This window comes from Drosophila mojavensis, unplaced genomic scaffold, assembly GCF_018153725.1.
Source record: "Drosophila mojavensis isolate 15081-1352.22 unplaced genomic scaffold, ASM1815372v1 contig_136, whole genome shotgun sequence".
In the NCBI taxonomy this organism is placed as follows: domain Eukaryota; kingdom Metazoa; phylum Arthropoda; class Insecta; order Diptera; family Drosophilidae; genus Drosophila; species Drosophila mojavensis.
Window position 1 is genome coordinate 19636796 of NW_025318667.1, and position 25728 is coordinate 19662523.

Sequence of the window (25728 nt, forward strand, 5' to 3'; positions counted from 1 at the left end):
TAAAGTTGATTCTTTTAGCACTCATTGCTGTTCGTTTTGAATCATTGCCAGATGTGCCGCCTAATATCGACATTATGTCACAGCGTTGTGATTTATGGCTCAGCACACACACACACACACACACACACACACACACACACGCACACTCAAACTCAGACACCTACAAACCCAAGGCACCCACTCGACGGTTGCACGCCCACGTTAATGGGCATTATTATGAAAAATCAAATTATCACTGATTGCTGGCAAAGATGCAGGCGGCTGGCTGGGTGGGTTGGGTGGCTGTGTGGTTGTGTGTGGTTGGCTGGGTGGCTGGGTGGCAGGACGTGCCTGGTCACGTGACTGGCCATGTTTATGATCGGCTATCAGTTTAATGGCTTGAATCAATGAGTTCATGGCCTCGCTCTGTCGTCTTGCTCTGGCCAGCTGCCGTGCCACTGGAGTTGGCCACAGAAAGCGCTTGCCTTATATTTGTGCAACAAATTTAATCAGTTCCATTTTGCTGCACGTTGCACGTTGCAAGTTGTTCGTTGCCCTGCTCTGGCTCTACGTCTGCCCATTATTTTCGCTTCCATTTGGCCCGCACTTGGCTGCTGCTGCTCGCTCTCTCCCTGGATGGGCGGGACGGCAGGGCGGTGGGGCAGGCACGCTTTCACAAATGTTTCGTCTGGCTGTGGTGCCCAAAAATAGCCCAGTCGATGATTCGCCGGCATAAATAGGCTGCTCCAGACACGCAAAGCTGCCACCCAGTTGGAGTCAGCGTCATTAGATGTGTACACATTTGCCATTTAGCATCTAGCTAGCAACCAGCTAACAGTTAACAGCCAACAGCCAACAGCCAGCAGCCAACAGCTACCAGCTACCATTTCAATTTGCCATTTTTAGCAAACAGCAAATGGCGCGTGGGTGTCACGCTGGCTGCAAGGGGAGCTGAGCAGCAGGAGCCGATGCAGAGGTGCTGGCGGGACGGTGCCGGGTTGGTGCTGCGACAGTGTCGAACGATGCACTGTCTGCAGTCTCGATTGAGGCGACGCACATGTGCCAATGACACCAGCTACACCTATGTGTGCGAAAACAATTGAAGGCGTTCAGAAATATTCTACAAATTGCCCAATTGACGGTAGCTGGTAGAGACTGTAAATATATGAAATGCACTGAGCCAAACAGTTATACATATATGTATATTGTAGTTAATGTGGGTCAATTTACTTACTGTTCAGGTAAAGAATACAAAATAAATAAATAAATAAAAAATATGCTGCATTTGGTTAAATTACTGATGTTAAACAATCGATAGTGTTAGCTATCGATAGTATTTATGCGTTTATTGATCTATTTAGCATTTCCACAAAACTAAAAAAAAAAAATAAAAAAATTGTAAAATAAATAAATAAGTTAAATAAAAAAATAAAATATTAATGAAAGAAAAAAAAACTAAAGCCACGACTTTGCTACTGTGAAATGGAGAAACTTATCTAATCTTATCTTGCACCGCACTAGCGCTAATTAACGAGCGCTGCGTCAACTATCGGCTAAATGAGACGATATATCCATATCAAACACATATCGGAAAACATAAATCTACATGGTTACTGATGTTTTTAACAGCTCCTGTGACTTTGATAGAGTGTCGATGCTTAAATTCCATCAGGTTAAGTTCGTTAGTAAATCACACACACACACACACACACACACACACATGAAGTCTTGGCAAGTTTCAAGGTTTTGCAATCAACTCATGCAAAATAGCTATCGATGTCAGCGAATCGCCCAGGCAAAATACAATCTATCCATGCACATACCTACATACATACATACATACATACAAATATAGCGATATAGATATATGAATACATATTCGTACATATGTATGTCTGCGTATGCATATGTGCATAAATATATTTACATATTGAGTCAAAACTTTGCTCGGCTGCCAAATCGAATAAGACAATTCATTCGCTTGAGATAATCGAATTCGCATCTGTGGGCTTATTGCCCGCTGGCATTGTTTACAGCCATTTGAATTGTAAACGAACCATGTGAATTTCTATTACAAAGTTTCTTCGGGCCAGAACATGAATGAAGACGTTAAGATTGCGACCGAGCCGAACCCGAACTCGAACCCGAAACCGAAACCGAAACCGAACATATTGAATCAGACATATTGAATAATTGAAGCTGCATACTAAGTATTCTGTGAAAGCCAAACTTTCGCCATAGTGGAGACAATTCAACAGTGTTTGGCTTTAGAGGCGCATCAGTGATTTGCTATACTGCATATTACTTTGCAGCTGTGGGCTCTCGGCTGCGATATGACAACATCTTTGCGTAATTGTGCTAGAATATGCCGCACACTTAATAATTCAGTTTTGCTCCCACTGCCCTCTGCCCCGTTTGCCCATGGCCAGGGCACTAAATGCAAATCTTCAAATTACATGTGTATTTATTTCGGCCCATAAGCCGAGAGAGCAGAGCCCAGAGAACACAAAGACATCCCGATAGCAGGCAGCTAAACCAAAACCAAAACCAAAACCAGAAGCCAGATCTCGTGCCAGGCCGACGACTTCGTTGACGTTTTGGAATGTAATTTTAGCCTGGGGAGCCAAAACTGGCAAAACTCGCAAAGTTTTATAGAAAAGAAGAAATGTGCAAAAAAAAAAAATGAAAGTACAAAACTAGCTGACGGGCATGAGCAGCTGGACTATCAATTACCCTGTGCGATAGTTGAATGCGGTGCAGCGATATGGCGTTAGATTTGATATGGATTTTTCAATTTCAAATATAATTTTAAATAAATAAAAATAAGGTCAAATTTTGTAGTTTAACAATAATTTAATTTAAGTAAATAAATTTAAATTTTAAAATAATTCTGTATTCTTATATATTTAACTATTTAAAATATATATTAATTTGAATAATGCATTTTTTTATTTTATTTTATTTTTTAAATTAAATTTTTTATTAAAGAAAAAATAAAATAAAATTTTATATACTTTTAAAATTTCATCTACATACTACAAAAAATATATATATCAGTTTTAATAAAGATATCTTACAGATTTTTTAATTCGCCAATATTTAGTTTATTAAAAATAAATTAAAATTTTAAAATAAATTCGAAAACATTTCTTATTAAATAAATTTTGTTTCTTAAAAAACAAATAAATTCGTCAATACATTTCATTAAATAAATTTTATTTATTATAAAGAAATTAAAATTTAAAATCAAATACATCAGCATATTTTGTATAGATTAAGCTGATATACATATACATATACATATTTAAATAAATTTCATACACTTAAATTTAAAAATCTGTAGCTACTCTTAATTATAATTGACATTCAACAAAATTCTTTTTAAAAGAAATTTTTAATTTCAAAAATAAATTATTTATTTATTTATATTTTTTCCTCTTATATATTTGCATAACCAACTATATAAAATACATTAGTTGTACAGCTTACTCATTCAGATTAAGCACGCCCACAACTGTATATGCCGTACCCACCTACTGCACAGGGTATACGTGCTCTTTTACAGGCAGTGTGGAAAATGCAACAGTTTAAAAAAAAAAAAAAAAAAAAAAAACACACGAAATGTGCACAAATGTCAAAACAGCGGCTACAGAACGTATCTGTGTGTGCGTATGTGTGTGTGCATGCGTATGCATCTGTGCATCACATGCGTATGTGCGGAATATTCATACCATATGCATGGCGAGTGCAGAGAGCATATCACTGGAATTCTAATTTGCAAGCGAAATTGAACGGAAATGGCAATTTTCAAAGTGAAATGCGACGAAAAGTTGCGACAGCTGCAAATGTTTGCGCTACCCCAGAAGACGACTTGGCAACGGGCAACGGGCAACGGGCAGCGGGAGAGTCCTGAATCGATATCGAAATCGAATTCGAATTTGAATCGAATGATCGGCACAGGTGAAAGTGAACAGGATGATTGTTGTTTAATAAGAAACGAGAATGAAGCGTGCACAGGCACGCTGGGTGTGGGTGGCGCTAACTAACGCCACTCGAGTCAGCCAACAGGCATTTTTACAACTCATTTAACAAGGCATTGCCAAAAGCAAAGCAAAACGAAAGAAGAAGAGGAAGAACGAAAGAAAAAAAGTGAGCATAAGAAAAGCACATTAACCGCAAGCCCCAACGATGATGACGACAATGAGCCAAGCGCTGGCAGCAGCTTGTGGCAGCGCCCAAAGCCAGACACAGTCATTCACACACACACACACACACACACACAGGCAAGCACACACACACACCCGCAGCGAGCGAAGCAATTTGAATATTCGACTTCATTAAATGAGCGCGTTTCAGAAAACGCTTTCGCTTTCACCATGTTGTTGTTGTTGTTGTTGTTTTTTCTTTTCTCTTGGTTGTCTGCCCCGGCTCATCTGTTTTGCCACTTCATCGTGCTGGTCAGTGGAGCAGCTGTCTAGCAATTTATCAGGCAAGGGTCTATGGAGCGAACCCAAAACCCCAAGTCGACCGCATGCCAAGCAGCAGCCGGCGTGCCCGGGGCCCGGGCCGAGCCGGGCCGGGCGAGGGTTTGCCAATGGCGTGCCACTGCTGTTGGCTTCTAATCTGCGTCTTGTTGGCAACAGATTGAAATTTATTACGCATAAATCTAGGCATTCATTTGCACCTGACCAGGCTGCAAGGTTGACACGAACGCGCCGCTATGCAAACTATTTGTGGAAGCAACAGTTTAGCGACTCTCTGCCACCCAACCACCAACAGGGGGCATGCCTGTGGGTGCGGTTAGCTAAGATGGCAATTGGTAGCGTTGCTGTGCATGGCATAGGTACGCACACACACACACACACACACACACACACACACACACACACACACGTACAGGTGACAATCGACAGTGGCAGCCACGAGCGAGGCGCTGACGTTGGCAGTGGCACGGCCAGTGGCTGTGGCAATGCGAACGGCAGCTGGAGCTGAAACGTGCCGCAATGTGCGTGATTGCAAGTCAGTGTGAAAGGGATGGGGCGAGGGGGGGGCGAGAGTAAGAGAGGGAGCTAGGCAGCTGGGCAGATTGTTGGCTCATTGGCACAAATAGATTTTCATTTCATTTTGTTGTTGTTGTTGTTGCTCAAGTTTTAGAGCCTTTTGAAATTCGAGGCCAAAGACGTGCAGCAAATGCCTAACTAAGGCATCGATACATGAGCAGGGGCCACAAGGACACACAGTCCGCTGCAGAGGCACAAGGATTCACGCATCAAAATGGAGCTGGAATTCTGAATGGAAGCGAAACGATATGGGCAGCAAGGCTTGATAAACAGAAATGCAGAGGCGCAGACAGTTAAATGGATGGACAGCCGAACGGAAAGACGGACGGATGACCGGACGGAGGAACTGAGAGGGCAGACGGACGGACGGACGGACGGACAGGCCATCGAACACTGACTTTCCTTTGGCATAGTCAGCAGCAAGAGTCATATTCGTATTCACACTCACACACACACACACACACACGCACTCAGTCCATCTCAGAGCTCTGGCATATATGAAGCTCAATAAAAAGAAACCAATCGACAGACAAAGGCAGCAAGACGCCACGCCAGTTGTCAGACAAAGATTTCGATGCATATGGAAGATGCGCATATGACAGACAGCACAGTGCATACGAAAAGTTAAAGGCCAGCCGAAAGAATTCTCAATTTAATAGGCCATAATCAGCAGGCAGTATACCCATACATATATTAACAAATAAATTGACATATGTTAATTAATTATGTATATTCAAGCGCATACTTTTATCGCGCACTGTGGCAAAGCTGTCGCTGGTTAAGCCGAGTAAAAAACATATATTCTAATGGCACACATAAATCTTTTTATTTGCAATTTTAAATGCGTGATACGTGCTTCTCATCTGCTTGTGCATAGACTTATGCGAGCCACTGTGCCCACGCTCCAACCGTGTCAAATCATCAATTTGCATGGGTAAAAAGCAGTTTTCATAGCCGTCTCACACTTTTGTTTTGTTTTTCATCATTTTTATTCTTTGTTTTTTATATTCCTGTTATTGCTATGTTTATATTGCTCTGCACTGGCTGGTCCTGACGTCGTCTGCCAGGACTATTTGCCAGGACTGTTTGCAATGCCTTTATAGTTTTTCACTCTTGTTTCCTGTGTATTTGACTTGGCACATGTTATTCTGCTCCTGCTGCCCATGTTGCCCAGGCTCCTGCTGCTGTGTGTCTTTGCATATCGCTGAAACTTCTTCAGTTTGAAGAGACAACTCATAAATGACACTAATACTATGACAAGTCTGGCCGAGGAGCTAGTCAGAGTCTCTCTCTCTCTCTCTCTCTCCCTCTCCCTCGCTGTTTGCTGTTGGGCTTGAAAGTTCTCTAGCTGTTGTTCGTTTTGTTGTTGTTGCTGCTGTCAATGCTGTTTGATGGTAAATAGAACGAAACTTGAAAGTCGCCTTTGCAATTTTTGCTGAAGACCAATCAACTCATAATTTGTCATACTATTATCTTTGGATAAGCCCTGTTCAAACCACCTTTGGCACTATCGATAGCATCAAATGACATCCTTTTGTGCGATAGTCTGTGAGATTTTGTATCGTCTTCCTAGATGCTAAAGAATTTTCTTTTATGCCTAATAAATTTAAAAAAAAATAAATAAAAAAAAAAATAAAAATAAATAAATAAATAAAAAAAAAATAAAGTATTTAATATTTTTAACAATTTTTTTTGAGTATTTTAAGATACTTATACATATATCTTGAACAATTTGAATTTTCATAAAGATTAAAAAAAAAAAAAAAAATAGCTAAAAATAAATAAATTTAATTAAATTTAAATAAATGAAATATAAACATAATAACAAATAAATGTAATATAATTATAATGTTAAATATTTTTTCATTAAGCTTACATATTTTTAAAATAATTTTTAATAATTTTCGAATGCTTTAAAAATGAAAAAATGTTTTTAAATATTTATTAAATTGTTTTATATATATGAATCGCTTTATATACTTGTATATATTTTCTTAATATTATAAAATATATATTTATATATATTTTCTTCAAATTTAAAAATGTTTGAAAATAGTTGTTTAATCTTTTTCAAAATATACATTTATAATATATGTATATACATATTTTTATGGATTTAAATATGTTTTCAAATATTTATTAATTTTAAATATTTATTACTTTCAAGTTTTTTAACAATAATTTCAAAATACTTAAAGCTTACTCCGATTTTTCCATAGGCATTAGCTGTTCAGTCGATCGATGGCAGCACTGAATGGAGCCACTGTAGATAGCTCTACTTCTATTAAATACAATTTAAATCCGAGTTCATTGAGCTGGAAAATCAGCTTGTCGTAGCCCAACTCAGAAGGTAATTGGAGCAATGAGCCACGCACTGCAAGCCCAGTTAACATCAGTCACAGTTGACGCAGTTGACAGACTAGACAAGCTCATAGATTGAATGTCACAATAATAATGATGACAATAATGCGAATGATAATACTAAGAACGATGATCATGCGCTTGAGCAGATTAGCTACAATAAATTTGGCAATTCGTGCGTTTAGTTTGTTAGAGTAAGTTTAAGTTTTCACATCTGCGAAGAAAAAAAAAAAAATGAATTTTTTTTGTTGTCGTTTCTTGTCGTTCTCTTTTTCTGCTTTCTTTGTCGTCTGCCCTTATATTGTGCTCAAGAGTGCAGCTGTGTGTGTGTGTGTGTGTGTGTGTGTGTGTGTTTGTGCTGCCTCGTTGTTGTGTGTGACCTTCGTTACGTGTTTGGCAAGTTCATTTTTAGCGCGTAAAGTTAACTCAGAGTAGAGCAGCAGAGGCAGCCAAATAAACACAGTGTTTGCTCAAGTAGTTGCAAGTGACGCTGAGTGCTTGTGAAGTCCTCCCAGCACCAGCAACGCCCTGGTGAGTGTATGTGTGTGTGTGTGTGTGAGTGTGTGTAGTTGAAGTGTGTATGCGTGTCTGTGGCACACGCGCCCCATTATATGCTTTATGTGCTTTATTATATGGCGCACACACAGCAACAACAGCAGCAACAACAAAAAACACGCAGGCATAAACATGTGTAAGCAACTGTACATGTGTGTGTGTGTGTGTGTTTGACAAAACTTATTGTATGACACTGAGCATCAACGCCCTCGCATGTATGCATAAAAAGCGACTGCCTGTTTCCTACCTAATTTGGCAACATTGCGAATTTCTTCATTTTTCATGCATGCTAATGTTGAATATTTTGACAGCCATTGCTGAACACACACACACACACACAAAAGCACACACACACACACACAGAAGCACACACACACACTCTCACACATTCTCGTTCGTGTGCTTGGTACAGTTATCAGTAAATATTATGTGCGCATTCTTGAAGCACTTTCGTGTTGTCTCTGCTCCGTCAGAATGAATTATAAATGCCTTCGCACATATTTGCAGTTAATTATGTGTATACATTTGCCGCCCACTGTGCATGCCGAAAAGCATTCTGCTTGCCCGAGATGCAATTGTCTGTAATTATAATCAGTTACATTTAAATACACTTTCTGACTGATTTCTCTGATTAATTAGGGATCAAAGCGAGCCTTAGGCGCTGCCTCAGCTTCACGCTTCCAGCTTCCAGCTTCAGTTTCACTGCATATGGATATATTTTCAATTACAAATTTAATTGAATTATTGCAAAAATAATAATGGAATTTCGCATTTCGATTTGCTAAATAACCTCGCACAAGAATTGAATGTAAATTCTGTGTATTTCTGCTGGGACAATTAAAGTAATTAATGTGAGTTCGCTTTGATCTCGAGGGTCGCCAGGGCAGCCGGCCAGGCATGCCGATGCATTGCATTAATTAATGTGGCCAGAGAGCTGCATTCGCCCTCCCCCCCCCATCCACCCTCACCCCGTGCCACCAACAGCCGTTGCCAATTAGCAGTTGTTTGTCTGCTGCAGTTTGATTCATCTTGATTTCTAGACTTGAATTGTTTGGCCCATTGAAGTGGCTTCGATTGCCTTGCAGCAGCAAGTGGGCTGTGCTGGGCGGGGCAGTCGTCACTTTCATTACGAAATGGCCTTGACACGCACGGCATGCCGCATGCCACATGCCCACCTGCCACATGCCCACCTGCAACTTTGATCCATTTCTAATCAAATTCAATAAAGATGCATTACAATTGCGCATAAATTTGAGTCGGAATGGAAATCGAAATGGATGGATGCATTGAAGGTCCAGCATAAATACATGGACAAACTAACAAATTCATGCATATGCAATGCAGCATATGAGTTTCTATACCGTTAAACCCAACCCACACACACACACACACGCACACGTGCTTGAAGTGGCGTAACATTGGTAGACGCGGTTAATTCGAGCTTTAGAGAGAGCTAGAGATTGCGAGTGAGCGAGAGAGAGAGAGAGAGAGAGAGAGAGACTGGGCAAAAGAAAGACAGAGAGAGTGAGAGAGAGAGAGAGGGGGCGAGAGAGGGAGGGGGCAAGGACTTTCAGCGGTTGCATGCAGCTCATAAATATACAGCGACACCGCCACATTGCACTGTGCGCGTTTGTGTTCGAGTTTGATCAAACAAGATGGCGGGTGCATAAACAAATACACCCACCCACCCCACACACACAGCGACACACACACACACACACACACACACACTGGCATGCATATGCATGAGCACACATGCAAGTCAATGTTGATGTTATATGTGAGTGAAAGTGAAGTGAAGTGCGTCGCTGCGGGTGGTGTGGGTGGCCATGGCTGCTGATGGGTGGTGCGCGGCTGGTGCAGGTGGTGCGGTCGGGCTGGCTTTGCGGTTGGGCTTTTGCAATTGCATTTGTCGCCTGCAAACAAGCGGTGCAGCCCCCACGAAGCAGCTTTTGATTTGCATAATCTCGGTTTAATGTTCCTCCGGCTGCCGTTGCTGTCATTGTTGTTGTTACACATTTTTGTTGTTTATGTGTGTGCGTGTGTGTTTTTTTTTTTTTCCTTTTTTTCCAAAGAGAAACACACTAGCGATCCACAAGCCCTGCGCATGTGGCAATTGCATTTGGCTTCATCGCGACTCGTGAGCTGCTTGTCGAACTGCCGGCAAGGCGCTCAGCCAAGGCTTACAACTCAACCAAGAACTGGGCCAATATGCCACGCCAAACACGACAAAGAGTGAGAGAGAGGGAGGGAGAGGGAGATAGAGCGTAAGATATACCATTAAAGAAAATGTCAAAGATATGCTGGCAGCAATTGAAATAAGCAAGAGCTAAAGAGATAAGTTTGCCCAAACAGATTGTGAGGGAAAGTGAGAGAGAGAGAGAGAGAGACGGATATATAGAGAGATAAAAAGGTGAACATGGCTTAGTTTTAAATTGATTAAATTTTCTTTACATAGTCATATATGTATTAATCTATATACATATGTATGTATATTTTTTTGATAAAAAAAAAATAATAATAATAATGATTGTGTCTTTTTTCTTGGGGTGTATTCTTAACACTCATCGTCGTACTATAGTTGACTATCGATGGTATAATATAATATTGTAAATATTTTTTTCATAGAATTACAATATACGTGTATAACAATTTTATATATATTGTATTTTCTTTTAATTTTCCTCTCTCTGCTCTGCTCGCAGTTTCAGTTGCATTTCCATATTTAGCTGCAACTTTGCCACATTTTGTGGCGCCTGGCTCTTTTGACTGGTTGTTGGGTGCTCTGCGTCAAGGATATTGCTGCTCTTTATCTCACGGGGATTAACAACATGTTATCCTTAACACGCGCTGGCGCTTCCTTGTTTTATTAGTGTTGCAGTCGTTATCGTTGTTGTTGTTGCTTGGTTTTACGTAGTATTTGACTTGTGATACCCTGTACCCATTGCATGTTAAGGGTATGCTAGCTAGATATAAATAAGATAAATGGATGACAGCTAGGTTTACTTTAGATATATATATGGATGCCTTATACAGAGCCTAGAGCGTTTGTTTAGAGTTTTCTGTAGCACTTGTTATATATCCATACGTATATAGTTTGCATAGATCCGATACATATAAATATACATATATTCAAATACATCATATATAGATATATAGACGTATACCTATACCTATCCCTGTATCCATACCTAAACCTATACAAATACCTATAACTATACCTATACCTATACCAATATCTATATTTGTCCCTATACCTATAGCTATATCTAGTCCTTTACCTATACCTATACCTATACCTATATCCACACATCTTCTTATACTTATACCTCTACGTATACCTATTCATCCTCATCCTGTATCTTGATCCTGAGGTGATCCTGATATAATTCTAATTCTATTCTATATCAAAGTACATCAATATCTATACCTATACGTATTGTATATCTAATCTTAGAGCTATACCCTACTCCATTCCCATTGTGCCTATCCGTAGCCCTATACCCATAACTATACCTCTACTCATACCAATGGCCACGTCCATGCCCATATCTATTCATATCCATATCTCCACATTTTGTGTCTCTGAGGACTGTGCACTTTCCACTTGAGCTTGCTCACCTCCTAGTTAAGCACTTTTGGCTATCAGGCGCCAGTCGCCAGTCGCCAATCGCCAATCGCCGGGCTAAGTCGCTCTAGCAGTAGGTAGGAGAAGCTGGCGAGGATTCAGGTTTCGGGCGCGTAGCACGTCAGATGCGTAACAAGAATTATTACCACATTTTTGCTTCGCATTGGAGCAGCACGAGTTTCGGGAGGGATCCCATCCTGGCCGCCGTTGGCCAAGCTTAGCGCCGCTGGCAGATTTGCGCGTTGCCTTTGTCATGACCAACCGGCGGCGCTAGCTCGTGCCACGCCCGGGCCCAGCAGGCCGCGGGCTCTGAGTTTTTCGCGGCACGGGTGGTGCTGGTGGTGGTGTGGGTGGTGTGGGTGGTGCGGGTAGCGTCTCATGGCATGCAAATTGCGCGACGCCTTGTTCGTGGCCATGTTTGGCGTAGCATAAGGCTCTGCCGCTACCGTGAAGCCGTGTTGCCGTATTGCCGTAGCCGTAGCCGTATAGCGCTCTACCTTCATACCTCTTTCAGGGTCCGCTGGCTGGGTCGTGTCGCTCATACGCCGCGTTGCACACACAAAGCGCCAAAAACCCCGGCAACACAGAAAAACGCACAGCGCAAACTGTAAAATGGAAAATGGAAAAGTGAACACCGCAAACAGCTAAGGGCTGCAAGGCGTTAGATCTGACGAGCGCAGCCAGCAGCAGCCACTCCTTCATGCTCCGCTCGCTATTCTCTTTCTCTCTGTGTTTGTGTGTGTTCTTCATTTTATTTTTTGTTTCTTCTACTGCGTGTTTTTTTTTTTTTTTTTTTTTTTTTTAATTTTCTTGCTACAGGTTAAGCGGCCCTTGGCTTTTGGCTCAATGTATTTACCTTTGCGCCGTGGCCAGGCCCACCCCAGCCTCCTGCTCTGCATCTCTCTTTGTTTTTTGACTTGGTTTTTGTTTAACAAAGAACGTGGCTGATACAATTGCAGCACAACAACAACAACAACAACAATAGAAAGAAAGAAAAAACAAGAATATTAATAACAACGGAATGAAAAAAAGTGGGCGTGGCCGTGGCGTGGCAAGCGGGCGAGGCGGCTGCACTGTAGAAGGCAAGCAGACTGAAAAACACAAAGCATCGGATTGATTGAATTTCGAATTTTTAAGCACTTTGGCCACACGGCCAAAATTTCGTTAGCCAAATTGCAAAAGGCGAGTGCACAGAACCGAAAATTGCACAGCAACAAAAGTAGATTTTATTCATAACAAAAACAAAACAAAAAGAAATCGAAAAAGAAATGAAGAAAATCAGATAAAATCAAAATAAAACAACATTAAAGTCGTCCGTTTTAAGCTCTTAAAACAAACCGTAGAGCAGCGGAGCCAAGGTGAGCTAGATAAAGCAACGATAGATAGAAAAAGGTAGACAGATAAATAAATAATTATAGAAACATGGACAGATTGTGTTAGATAGGCAAGGACATGAATACTAAAGAGTTAGGCAGACGAAAGAGCCTGAGGCAGAGGCTGGCATTCAGTTTGGGGAGGAGCCTTAAGAAAGGAGCGGCTGAAATCTGTTCGTCCGTCCGTCTGTCCGTCCGTTGGTCCGCTATACGTTTGTCCTTCCGTCTCCGCGTCTGTCTTTGACACCGTCTCGCCCTATGCCATTGCCATTTAAACTAGAGACTTTAAATTTCGATTTTGTGCTTGTTGGTATATCGGTCTTAGCTTTTGATGGGGCGTGGCACTGCGGGAAAATCTTTATTATATCTGATACAGCAGACAATTTACGACTGAAAAATCTAGTCACTTTAAAGTTAAAGTTTGCCCAAGGTACAAAATACATACGAATATGTATATGGTGGATATTTGTATGCTTACTGAGGGCGTGGCAAATTAAAAATGACTATTTCTATTGATCTCTTGAATGTTCCATACTATAAATATAAACCTAAGATTTTTAGATCTAACATCTTTAGATTAAAGATTATTTTTAAGGCAACGGAACGCTAATCTGTTAATATTTTATATGCGAACAAAGCTAGATAATAAGAATTATTTATTGAGTAATAAAAAAAAATTTTTTTAATTCTTATAAATAATTTATATGATAAAAATCAAAAAGAATTATTAAAGATCAATTTTTATATAAAAATCAAATCATAACTTTTATATTCAATATTTATAATAAAAATTAATAATAAGAGTTATGGCTTAACTATAAATAGTAGAAAAACTACTAATTGAGGCCAAAGTATGTTCCGGATTTATGGGGAAAAATAAGAAGACGTAAGTCAAACTTTGATTTGTCTTGAGCTCAGCAGGCGTATCACATTTTCATGTTGTACAGTTAGCTTTCATTTGTCGAATTCATTTTCATATTTCAGTTACATTTAAGAACATCTATTCCCTAAAAACAAATTCTTCAAAAATTATAAAAATGCAAAATAAATAAATTATGTATGGGTAAAACTTAGCTTAAGTCTCAGCTGCGGCTTAGCCAAGCTCCTCTGTGATGTAACAAGTTTTTCATTTGTTTCTCTTTCCGCTTTCATTGCAGGCCGTTTAAGGTAATTGACTAAGTGGAGGACAATAAGGACTTGAGGTATTTCATACATGTTTGGCTGCACAGATGAGTGCCAGTGAAAAAGAGGCTCCACTGCAGTTGAGGCGGAGTAAGCGAAGCTCAAGCTCTGCTTGTTGACCAAGGGCCTAGCTATCAGCTAACACAAAGAGAGGCAGAGACAGAGAGAATAAGAGAGAGACAGAGAAAGAGAGAGAGAGATAAAGCTGAAAAAGTGGCACACAATGCGAAACAAAAGGCAAATGTGGCAAAAACTCTGAAGAGGACTCGTGCATATTGAATTACGCGACAAGTGCAAGCAAGTTTGAGGCATTTTAAACTGTTTATGCTTCAGTGGGTGAGTGGGTGAGCGGGTGAGCGAGTGAGCGAGTGAGTGGGTGAGTGGCTGCAGCTTGAGTGGCAAGCGGGCTGTTGCATGCCTGTCTGTCCGACTGTCCGTCTCGCCATTAGTGTGAGTGCGCAGTGAATGCGACTAAGTGAGTGTATAAACGCCATTATTTTGTTATAACAATGGTAAAGTTTTTGAGCAGAGTTGCCTACGAGCTACGAGCTGCGTGCGAGCTGTGAGCTGTGAGCTGCGAGCGCTGAGAGCTAAAAGCCGAAAGCTGAGGAGAACCGCCCGGCAGCTCCACCTAAGCGAACATCGCCCTATAACTGCAGCAAACACTTAACACAATCAATACACACTTATTCACACTCCCACACGCACACACACACACACAGTCCCACACACACACACACACAGACGCGTATGCTGTGTGAAAATGAGTAAAGGAAAATGAGTTAATGGAAATTCTTAGCAACTATTGTGATTTGACAGCAGCGTGTAAACTTGAGCACAAAACACGCCGCCAATGCTGCCACAGCCGACGCAGCAGCCCCTCCTCCACCGCCTCCTCCACCTCCTGCCCACATTGGCGACCCGACACTCGGCGAATGCTGTTAAAGTGTTGGAGCAACTGCACAAAGGCGACCAAAAACTGACAATTTAAAGAAAATTGCAAAGGAAACTCCCTAAAAGCAAGCCAGCGGCCATATGGGCGGGGCGGGACGCAGCGAGGGCATGGCCTCAACTTAGGACACTCTATACATACGTATATATACATATACATATATATATATATATATATTTGCTTTTGTGTGCCGTTTGAAAGAGCGGCTAAAAAAGACATACAACAACAACAACAACAACGACAAAAGAAGGAAGAAAAGAAAATCCAACTTCGACTTAGCTTCAAAAATAATGAGTGGCAAAGGAAGTGCTAAGATGAGTAGTTCGAGAGCTAAAAAGAAATACGCACAGAGACTGCACACACACACACACACATACATATATACACAGCATATGTGTTGTGTTGGCTTCAGTGAGAGCGCTTGAAATGCTGCGATAGCTCCCAATACACAAACGCATCATTATCCACCGAGAGCGGGAGAGAGAGAGAGAGAGCGAGGGAGAGAGAAAAAGGGAGAGAGATAAAGAGAGGGAGAGAGAGAGAGAGACAGCGAGAGGCAGAGCTTATCGAAATTGGAGGCTTCACTGTACTGCGCTCAGCTTGGCTCGGCAATTTTTGTTGCGCCTCTCAGCCCAACAGATGGCGCCACCTTTTGCTGCCGGCCAACATTATTCAACATCAAAGTGGAAGCAGAAGCAGAAGCAAAAGCAGAAGCAAAGGAAAAGCCGAACCGCAGCGCAGCGCTTGACACTTGCTGCTTTAATGCTTGCCACAAAATGTTGCGATTATGCAACGCACATGCATATACCCTGTAGCAGCTAAGCTCTTCATGTGCAATGGACTAAGTTTTGTTGCTACCCTCAAAGGCTGTTCCCATTGGAGTGGAAGGCGAATTCTTTAAAATAAAGCTAACGATGTTTGAATAATGTTTGACCGTTGTTGACTTTATATTTGGAGTTTCTGGAAACTCTGCTATCAGACTGTGAGGTCTTCTCTTCTCTCAGGCTGAGTTTTCCATCAGTCAATTAATCGATTAAACAGGCAGATAGTCAGACAGCTTAACAGATAGTCAACTGTTGGTTAACATACAGTTAGCTGCCTGTTAATAGTCACTTAACACCTTATTTTTTAAAATTAGCTAACATTCATTAAAAATTCTGGTAATAGTCAGTCAACAGTTAGCTAAGGGTCAGTCAACAGTCAATCAACAGTCAGCTAACAGTCCGTCAAGTCCGTTAATAGCCAGTCAGTACATATATTCAATAGTTAGTCAACAGCCAATAAGCAGTCAGTTAACTATCAGTGAGTAGCTAGTTAACAGTCAGTAAACAGTCAGATAACTATCAGTTAACAGTCAATTAACAGTTTGCTAACAGCTAGTCAAAAGTCAGATAACATTTAGTTAACAGTTAATTAACACTTTGCTAACAGCCAGTCAAAAGTCAGATAACATTTAGTTAACAGTTAATTAAAAGTTTGCTAACAGCCAGTCAAAACTCAGATAACATTTAGTTAACAGTCGGTTAACAATCAATTATCAGTCAGTTATCAATTAATTATCACTCAAATATCAAGCAGTTAATAGCCACTTAACATCCAGGCAGGCAATAGTGATAGCAGTTACATAACAGCTAATCAACAGTCAGTCAGGAGCATTTTAATATCCTATGCTACAAAATAATGGACTTTCTTTCTTTCTCAACTCAATCACTTCTACGCTCAAAATACGTCAGCTTAAGATTCCACAAGTATATTATATAGTATATCATATTATATAGTATAGTATATAATAAAGTATATTTAAGTCAACATCTTCTTCCAGGCCTTTCTTTCACCTACAACAGCCTGTGATTGCTGAACATTCCCGTCTTCTGCTGGGCAGCTTTTGCTGTCGGTTGCACTTCAGCTGGCGCTCAGTGCCTCCGTAAATACTTATTAGATACGGCCACGCCCATTGCTACATCATATTCGGAACGGTCTCCGAGGGTTTTGTGGAGGGCCTTTTGATTAATGATCGATGCCGTCGCTGGCGGTGCCATAAAGACGCCATGCCGAAACTATGCGGCAGCGTGTGGCTAGTTTGCCCACTCCGTTCGTCGGGCATGCCCGCCCGTGGCATTGCCGCTGGCATTGCAATTTGCCTGAACATCTCATCGCCCCACTCAATTAAGCGGGCGCGAAATAAATTTATCTAAATTATCGGCGTTATCTGCGGCGCGTTATTAAAATCTAACGCAGACAACATCTGCTCCAGCTCACGCCCAGCCCCCACTGGGAGCTATCGCACTTGCCCTCATTCACTGTCTCGCTCGCTCTCTACTCCAGTTATCGCACTTGTTCATTTCATTTTTGGTCTTCTTCTCAGGCTCGTTCTTGTCAACACCATCTTGGCATTGTGGGCTTTTGCTTTTTAACGAGAAATTATGGTGGCATTGTTATTGTTATTGGTGTTGTTCTTGTCGCTGCCACGATGCCATCAAAAGGCCAGTGGAGCTGGGAAGGGGGGCGGGGAGTGTGGGAGGGGCTCCATGCCTGGGCCAAAGGCTGGGCGAAATGCGCGTCTTTTATGACTTCCGTTTGGCTAAAATGCCGCAATGGGGCAGAGCCGGGGGCTGGTGCCGCTGCCGGGGCCGGAGCCGGTGCCGGGGCCAAGCGAAGTCCCAGCGGCGACTGCAGCTCAACATTTTGACTCCATGCTCGAGTGCGTCGCCTGCGCCATTGTTCCGCCAGTCAGCGGCGACCCACCGCAGACGTCGCTGCGCTTGCGTTTGTTTGCCAGAATAAAACTAACAAACAAAATCGTAATGAAAAGCACAATAAACTGTCAGTTTAAATATGAGCGACGCTCGCCGCTCTGTCTGCCTGCACTCGTTCGCAATCTCAGTCTTGGTCCCAGAGCGCCGTGCGACAGCTCTCACGCCCACGCCCACGCCCACGCCCACTACAGCGCCACTTCATTGTCGTGCCATGGACATCCTTAAACAGCAGCCTCAAGTGGCTTGTGCATTGCAGCAGCAACAGCAGCAACAGCAGCAACAGCAGCTGCGGCCCACGCTGCGTATGGTGCACCGTCTCTTTCCCTCTGCAGTACATCACAGTGCATCTCCCTCCCGCTATCTGTGGCAGCTTGTGCGCTACTTAGCCGCGCCAGTCCCAGCGGCTGTCGAGAGTGCATCCACTGCACAGCTGGCGCACAGCACGGATCGGTTTTGCTCTAAAAGAATTCCGCTCGCTGCACTGCAAAATGCATTCGCAATTAAGTCACAAAATGTTCCTCCAAATGCATCGAATAATTGAATTAGGTTTATTGACTGGAACCAACTGGCTTAACTGGCTGAAAACTTCAATTGTTTCGCACTAGTCGAACTGGTTGAGCTTCGAAAATGTGCTGAAATTTATGCACGAAGCGTGAATGAATGCAAATTGAACTTTTAAAGCGCTGACAGCTCTAAGGCCGTTTGACTTTAGTGTGCTTTCGGAGCACTCTATTTTGAAGAGTATTCATGGACTTCTTAAAGATTTCACTAACTATTTCATTATTTCAAGATTTTGTAGCTTTTATTTTATTTTATGAAAGTTCCTTAACGCTTCAATGCGCCTTTAAAGCTTCTTTAGTTTCTTGCTTCACTTAAAGACTGAAATCTTTTTTGATTATTAAATTTTTCACTTTCAACAACTTTCCATCGGTTCCTTGTGCCTTACACGCCTATTTTAATCTCTTATAACTCTGTCTAGGCTGTAAAGTGCATTGAAAGCTCTTTCATTTTATAATTCAAGTCGAAAGCTTTCAGTTATTTCTCTTATTTGCGATATATGTTCTGCTCTTTTTTAATAGCTAGCCTAATTAATTGGCCACTTAAAGCTTTTGCACATTTTGCCATCTCTTAAGCATTTGCATATGCTCTACGCCTCCTGCTACTCGAAACTTGTTTTTGATAGCGCATTTTGGCAACCCATAAGTTTAGCTGCATCTCGTTTATTAAGTCTGTGGAGGCTTCAATGTGCTTTGAAAGCTCTTTAGCTGTGCCATTTCATTTAATATCACTTAAAGCTCTCAGATGCTTCTTGATGTGCCCTGATAGTCATTTTAATTAGTTTGTTCATTGCGTAAATTTCATGCCACTTCAAGCATTTCCACATGCATTCCATGTGCTTTCGGCTCCTGCTGCTACTTGAAACTTGTTTTTAATTGCGCATTTTGACAATTCATAAGTTTTGTGTCTCCCTTATTGAGTGCATTAACATAAATAGCGGCGCGCTAAGTTGGCATAAAACTTTGCCCATTGGCAACTTTTTGCGCTGACCGCCAGGCGAACTGCACTGCCTGCGTCCGGATCATAGTTGGCCATAAAAATAAGTTAAAATGCCATATAATAACAATAAGAGAAATAATAATAGTAATGATAATAATACCAACAAGGACGCCCGCTGCGGTTATGGGCTCTGTCAGCGCCAAATGCTGCGAAGTAATTAAATAGCTACAGCAGCAGCAGCCGCAGCCGCAGCAGCAGCCGCAGCAGCAGTCGGAGCAACTGCTATGGAGGATGAGCAAAAAGAAAACTAGACATGAAAATTAAAAGTAATGAAAGAAAACTTCATTTCAAGGCTTTTCTCTCTCTCTGTGTGCGTGTGTGTGTGTGTGCAGCGTGTATTTCGCTCAAGTTTTGTACAACTTTTTATTTAAACAACGAACGGAATTTACACAGCTTAAGTTAATTGTATTTCTATGTGGAATCAACTTGATTACATTTAGAATTTTGCCCAGCTGGAGTAAGTCCCAGACTCAATGTAACGACTTGTTGTATTTGTCTCAGTGCCACCTTGGATACTTGGAAATATCAAAAAACTTTACACGGAAACAGAAAAGACAAGCCTTCAACAACATATCACAACAAACTCCAAACTTTCTACCCACCCTCAAATACTTTCAAGAAGACTTTGTGTCGCAGAAGACGTTTCATCGAACACCTTAAACTTGAACACGTGCAATAACCATGGGTACAACATAAGCAATCTTATATGATTCCTTCAATACTCTACTGAGATATAAATTATTAAAAATTAGTTAGAAAAGCATGCCTAATCAAGTAAACTAACCCTAAGAAATATTAACTATGATAACTATTCGATTACGATATATATGTACATATTCTCTCGCTCTGCTACTTATCTCTCTCTCTCTCTCTCTCTCTCTCTTTTTGATCAACCATCTGCTTTGCTTGCAACTGTGAGAGTTTTTATCCCAAGGTTTCTGAGTTATCTTTAGACCTATAAAAATATGATGGAATGAAATGAAATGGTCGAGAATGCAATGTATGATATTCCTTGTCTGCTCTTTTTAGATCAATGATCATTTTTTCAAAACACAAGTCAAGACCATTAGACATATTAGAGTGAGAAGCCAAGAGCTCTCACTCCCATCTATTATTCGACATGCGTGACATATAATGCAATTATATCCTTACTAAGTAACACTTTAGCACACTCTTTTGAGATCAATCACCTAAAATTGATCATACTTGCTTTCACAGTGAATTGTCCAATACTACAAAATCATATTTGATATATCCCCCTAATTGACCTGAATAAACTTTAATTTAACTCTTTCATAAGTATCGATAATTGTGCAGCTCATATACAAAATAGATATATTCCTTTCTCTTCAATATTCTCTATTTAGATCAATGATCTCATGTGCTCTAAAAACTAAACGTTAATTTCCAAAGTCCTTAAAAACCTCTTTTAAGATATGCTCGTGCCTTGGCAGCTCTGCGCCCAGCTAAAGAGCATTTATATTTCATCGTTAAACGAGCTGAGCTCTAGCAAATATTTGTTCAATTATGCTTAAGCAGAGCACTCTATATATACATATGTATGGGATATACATATACATAAGCACCATAATCATATCAAGTTTGTTGCGGCCATCGCCTGGCTTTGTTGCTTGCCAGAGTGTGCGTAAATTAAAAAGTATGTAGTTTTTGGTGGTGTTGGTGATGGTGTTGCCAGCGACAATGTTGTGCGAATAAATTACGAAATAAGGCAACAGCAGTTGGCTAACATGTGTGTGTGTCTGGGTGTGTATGTTCAGGCTATAAATCTCAACGCCTCAGTCTCGGCTCATTTGCAGCAGTAAATGTTTGAAAAACCAACAGCAATTAAAAATAGCAAATGCCGAAGGATATCAAAATGCAGCTAGCACTGGCCAAGACCGCTCGCTGGCTTGTCCATTGGGGCTTACAGCTTATTTGGCGACAGACAAGCACACACACGCGCACAAAGACACAGCTAACTTGAGCAACTGTGTTGCCCAGTGGATCATCGTAAGCGGCGATAAAAGTGGCAAAATCACATAATAGTATGCTTAATGCAACAGGAATACAGCTAGCTGCAAGAGCTCTGTAAAACCTAGTGTTAATTTTTATATCTAAGCTCTCAAGCTGCAGCCACAAAACATGCGATGCTGCGAGCGGAGCATGCACGGCTTCCCATCAAACATGTTGCAGCAGCCCGTAAAACTTGTTGCATTTAATGAAGTTGCCCCGAGGGAGCTGCATAACTAGAAATTTCCTAATGCGTGTTGCATTAATTACGACTTTAATTAGTAAGAGCGCACTAAGAGATACCCAGCAGCCTGCGAAGAGCTGATATGTCAATCAGACGACGTTTCTTTAATTCATACAGTAATTTAATTAATTATTTATGTATGTATGTATGTATGTATGCACTCACTCACACACACGCACGCATAATTCAGCGCTCTGCTGACTGCGCAGCTGACGCAATGATTAACGACTACGCTTTGGCTGCGTCTATATCAAATTGTATTTGAAAGACTAAATTTTTTTTTAATTTTAGAGGGGTTGAAGTTACTGGAAATCCGGAAAAAATATATAAATACGTAGTATTCATATACTTAATATTCATGTATACAATATTCATATACGAAATATCTATATACGTAATTTTCTTATACGTAAAATTCATGGACGTAATATTTGTATTCGTACGCATAGTATTCCTGTATGTGATGTTAAAATACGTAATGTTCCTATACGTTATATCCATACACATAGTATTGGTATAATTATATGCATAATCTTCCTTTACGTAATGTTCAAATACGTAATACTCATTGACGTAATGTTCCAATACGTAATATTCATATGCATAATATTCCGATATTCAAATACGTATTATACACATACGGGCCATATACGGCATATCCATACACGTAATATTCATAGGCTTATGCATAATTGACGTAGTATTTATTGACTTAATATTCCTATACGTAATAGTCATATGCATAATTTTCGTATACGTAATATTAAAAGACGTAATATCCAAACACGTAATACGCATTCATATAAATAATATTAAAATATGTACATACATAATTTTCGTATACGTAATTTTAAAACACGTAATACGCTTTCATATAAATAATATTCATATGCATAATTTTCAAATACGTAATATTCATGTATGTACGATTCATAAACGTCATATATATATACCTAATATTCATATGCAATATACTCATGTACGTTATATGCATACACGTCATATTCGTATACGTACTATTCACATACGTTATATTCATATACGTAATATTCGTATACGTCATATTCTTATACGTATTATAGGTAGTCCATGTTGCATATTCTATAAGGCAGAGGGCGAAATTATTTCACCTCTTATCTTTCCACCCTTCTGCATCACTCTTACGCTCTTCCTCTCTCTCTCTCTTCTCGCTCTCTCTCTCTCTCTCTCTCTTTCTCGCTTTCCCTCCCTCTCTCTTTCTTTATCTGCATCTCCCTTCTTTTGCACTGAAGCGCAAGGGAACGGCATAATATGTTAATGCTATGCCGGACTACAAGCTATAGAAATCAGTGCCAAGTGTTTCAGATGTCACGCAAGCTGCACAGCTTACAGCACGCCCACCCACGCACCTGCCAGCCCCTCCCCCCTATCAGGCGCGCCTCCCACCGCCCCTTATTGATGTTAGTTAAATAAGCCGAGCGGCAACCGCAGCGCAGCGATTAAAATTCAACACAACAATTTTCCCAATTTATGGGGCTACATAACGTTGAGACTCAATAAAAAAAAAAAAAAAGCGGCGGCCCTTGGTACTCAGAGAGAGAGAGGGAGATACACTTTCTGATTGTGCCTGGCAGCGGGGGCGGGTGTTCGCTGGTGGTGCCCCAAGCCGATGAGTGTTATAAAACCAAATGATTCTATTAAAATGAGATTTGTGCCATTCATGCGTAAATCAATCTGCTTTCATGTTGCTGCTGTCCTTGTTAACGTTCGTTCGTCTTTCGCTTTTGGCCAGTCCCAGTGAACCAGCGAACCAGCGAACCAGCCAACCAGTTCTTTGAGTCATAAATTATTTTCGCCTACCTTGTTGCTAACAAAATTGTTGAAGGCATCAATAAAATATTCATTGCTTGTTTATTGAATGTAATTTAACAACAGTTAACCCGCTCAGCATCGCTCACAGTAAAAAGGCAACAGCCGGGCGGAGCGGCGCACCCTCCGCCCGCCCCTACTCGCACTTCTTCTAGCCCGCATCGACGTGCATAATGGCGGCTAGCGTCCATGGTGTGTGTTATCCCAGCCACCGAAGGGATCTATTACGTGGTATTTAATCAGATTTTTTACGACCGGCCGACAATAAAAATGTAAATAGACACCAAAGGATTGCCCCGGCTTGTTTTTCGCTCGCCCTATTGTTGTTGTTTTCATTTTTTATTATTTATTTCCATTTGTTGTTGCTTTTATTTTTATGGCTGCCCTCGACGGCGAGCAGAAGTCGAGAAGTGTGGTCCACTCCAAGTCCTAGTCGCATTCCTTGGACACACAGGACACAGTCCATGGCTGACTGACTGACTGACTGACTGATTGAATGAGCGACGGTTTGGCCGGCTGGCGGCCAGTTAAGTTTTCTGCTACGTTTAACGCCGTTGCCCTTAAGCGGTTCATTTTCCGCTGGATCCGCTTTTATGGCATATGCCATTGATGCGCATAAAAAATATTGTTTTATGAATGCCAAAGAGGAGCAGACTGAGTGGGCGGGGCCAGTGCTTAAGTGAATAAATATATACATCAACATACATTTATATGCAGACGTATATACATACATACATTGATTTGCTTGTATATGTGTGTATTTAATATTTTCATCGATGGACGTAATCAGTCAGACATTTTATTTATTAATTCATTTGACTGGCAGCCGCTCTCTCAATTATGCGCACATTTCAGCATTTCAAAGCGAGCAACCCACAGCAACTACAGCCGGAGGACAACCAGAGCCACCACCACCAGCACCACCCCCGCCCAAGCACTCAATTTGATAAGTGTCAGGTGAGCTGGCAGCCAGTTGACAATTTGTTTGAGCGGTGTGAGAGTTCAAAGAAAACTTTCATAGAAATACGAGGGCAACATACCCTAGCAAATTAATTGATGAGCTGTGAGAGTTGCTAAGACTAGATCGACAGATCGGTAACTCATCGTTGATATGTCGTCTCAACTAACTAAAAGCTGAAACGAGTCTTATTAATTGATGGATTGATAATTTATATAAGTATGTTCGATAGCTTAGTCATAGTTCATAATGGATCGATAATTGAAAGCTAATATTGATTGATAATTGATAGATAATATTCGGTAACTTAGTCGTAGTTCATATTCGATAACTTATTCACAGTTTATATTTTATCCTCATATTTAATCAAATAGCTGAAACTATTGTAATTAATTGATGGATTGATAATTGATAGGCAATATTTGATAACTTAACCATACTTCATATTCGATAACTTATTCACAATGTATATCTGATCGTCACATTTAACCGAAGTGCTGAAACGATTCTAATTAATTGATAGATTGATAATTGATAGCTAATATTCGATAATGTAGTCATACTTCATATTCGATAACTTATTCACAGTGTATATTTTATCGTCACATTTAACCAAAGTGCTGAAACGATTCTAATTAATTGATAGATTGATAATTGATAGCTAATATTCGATAATGTAGTCATACTTCATATTCGATAACTTATTCACAGTGTATATTTTATCGTCACATTTAACCAAAGTGCTGAAACGATTCTAATTAATTGCTAGATTGATAATTGATAGGCAATGTTCGATAACTTAACCATACTTCATATTCGATAACTTATTCACAGTGTATATCTTATCGTCCCATTTAATCGATATCTGAAATGATTTTAATTGATTGCATGATAACTGATAGCTAATATTCGATAGCTTAGTCACGTCCTGTGAATCGCAAAAGAAGGCCCGATAATATCGTTGGAAGGCAGCATCGAGTGGGCCAACTATCGATGGCTTCGCACCTCACAGATGTTTTGGTAAATTAAATTGCTTTTGGCCTAAAGCTAATGCTGATTAAGACAGATTATCTACGCGAATTCCTGGTATACCCGCTGCGAGACTGCGCTGGGTAGAGATAGTCAAAAACGCGCCTTGATTCCATTATGTGGAATTATATGAAGGCTGTCGGGATTAGCCTGAGGGCAATTCGAAATTCACTCGCGCTCTGTACCTTGCTGTTTGCACACTGTCGAACATAATTAATTATCTCGAGCAGCAAACT

The 25728-nt window shown here is 40.7% G+C and overlaps 1 protein-coding gene across 2 annotated transcripts in view; it reads left to right on the forward strand.

Moving 5' to 3' along the window:
- The window catches only part of LOC6584298 (chaoptin), a 242412-nt gene that overhangs the window by 19389 nt on the left and 197295 nt on the right, over positions 1 to 25728 (forward strand). For both annotated transcript variants that reach the window (XM_032732425.2, XM_032732427.2), the window contains exon 2: positions 14114 to 14123. The gene's annotated coding sequence lies outside the window, so the exon portion shown is untranslated. The remainder of the gene's footprint in view (positions 1 to 14113; positions 14124 to 25728) is intronic.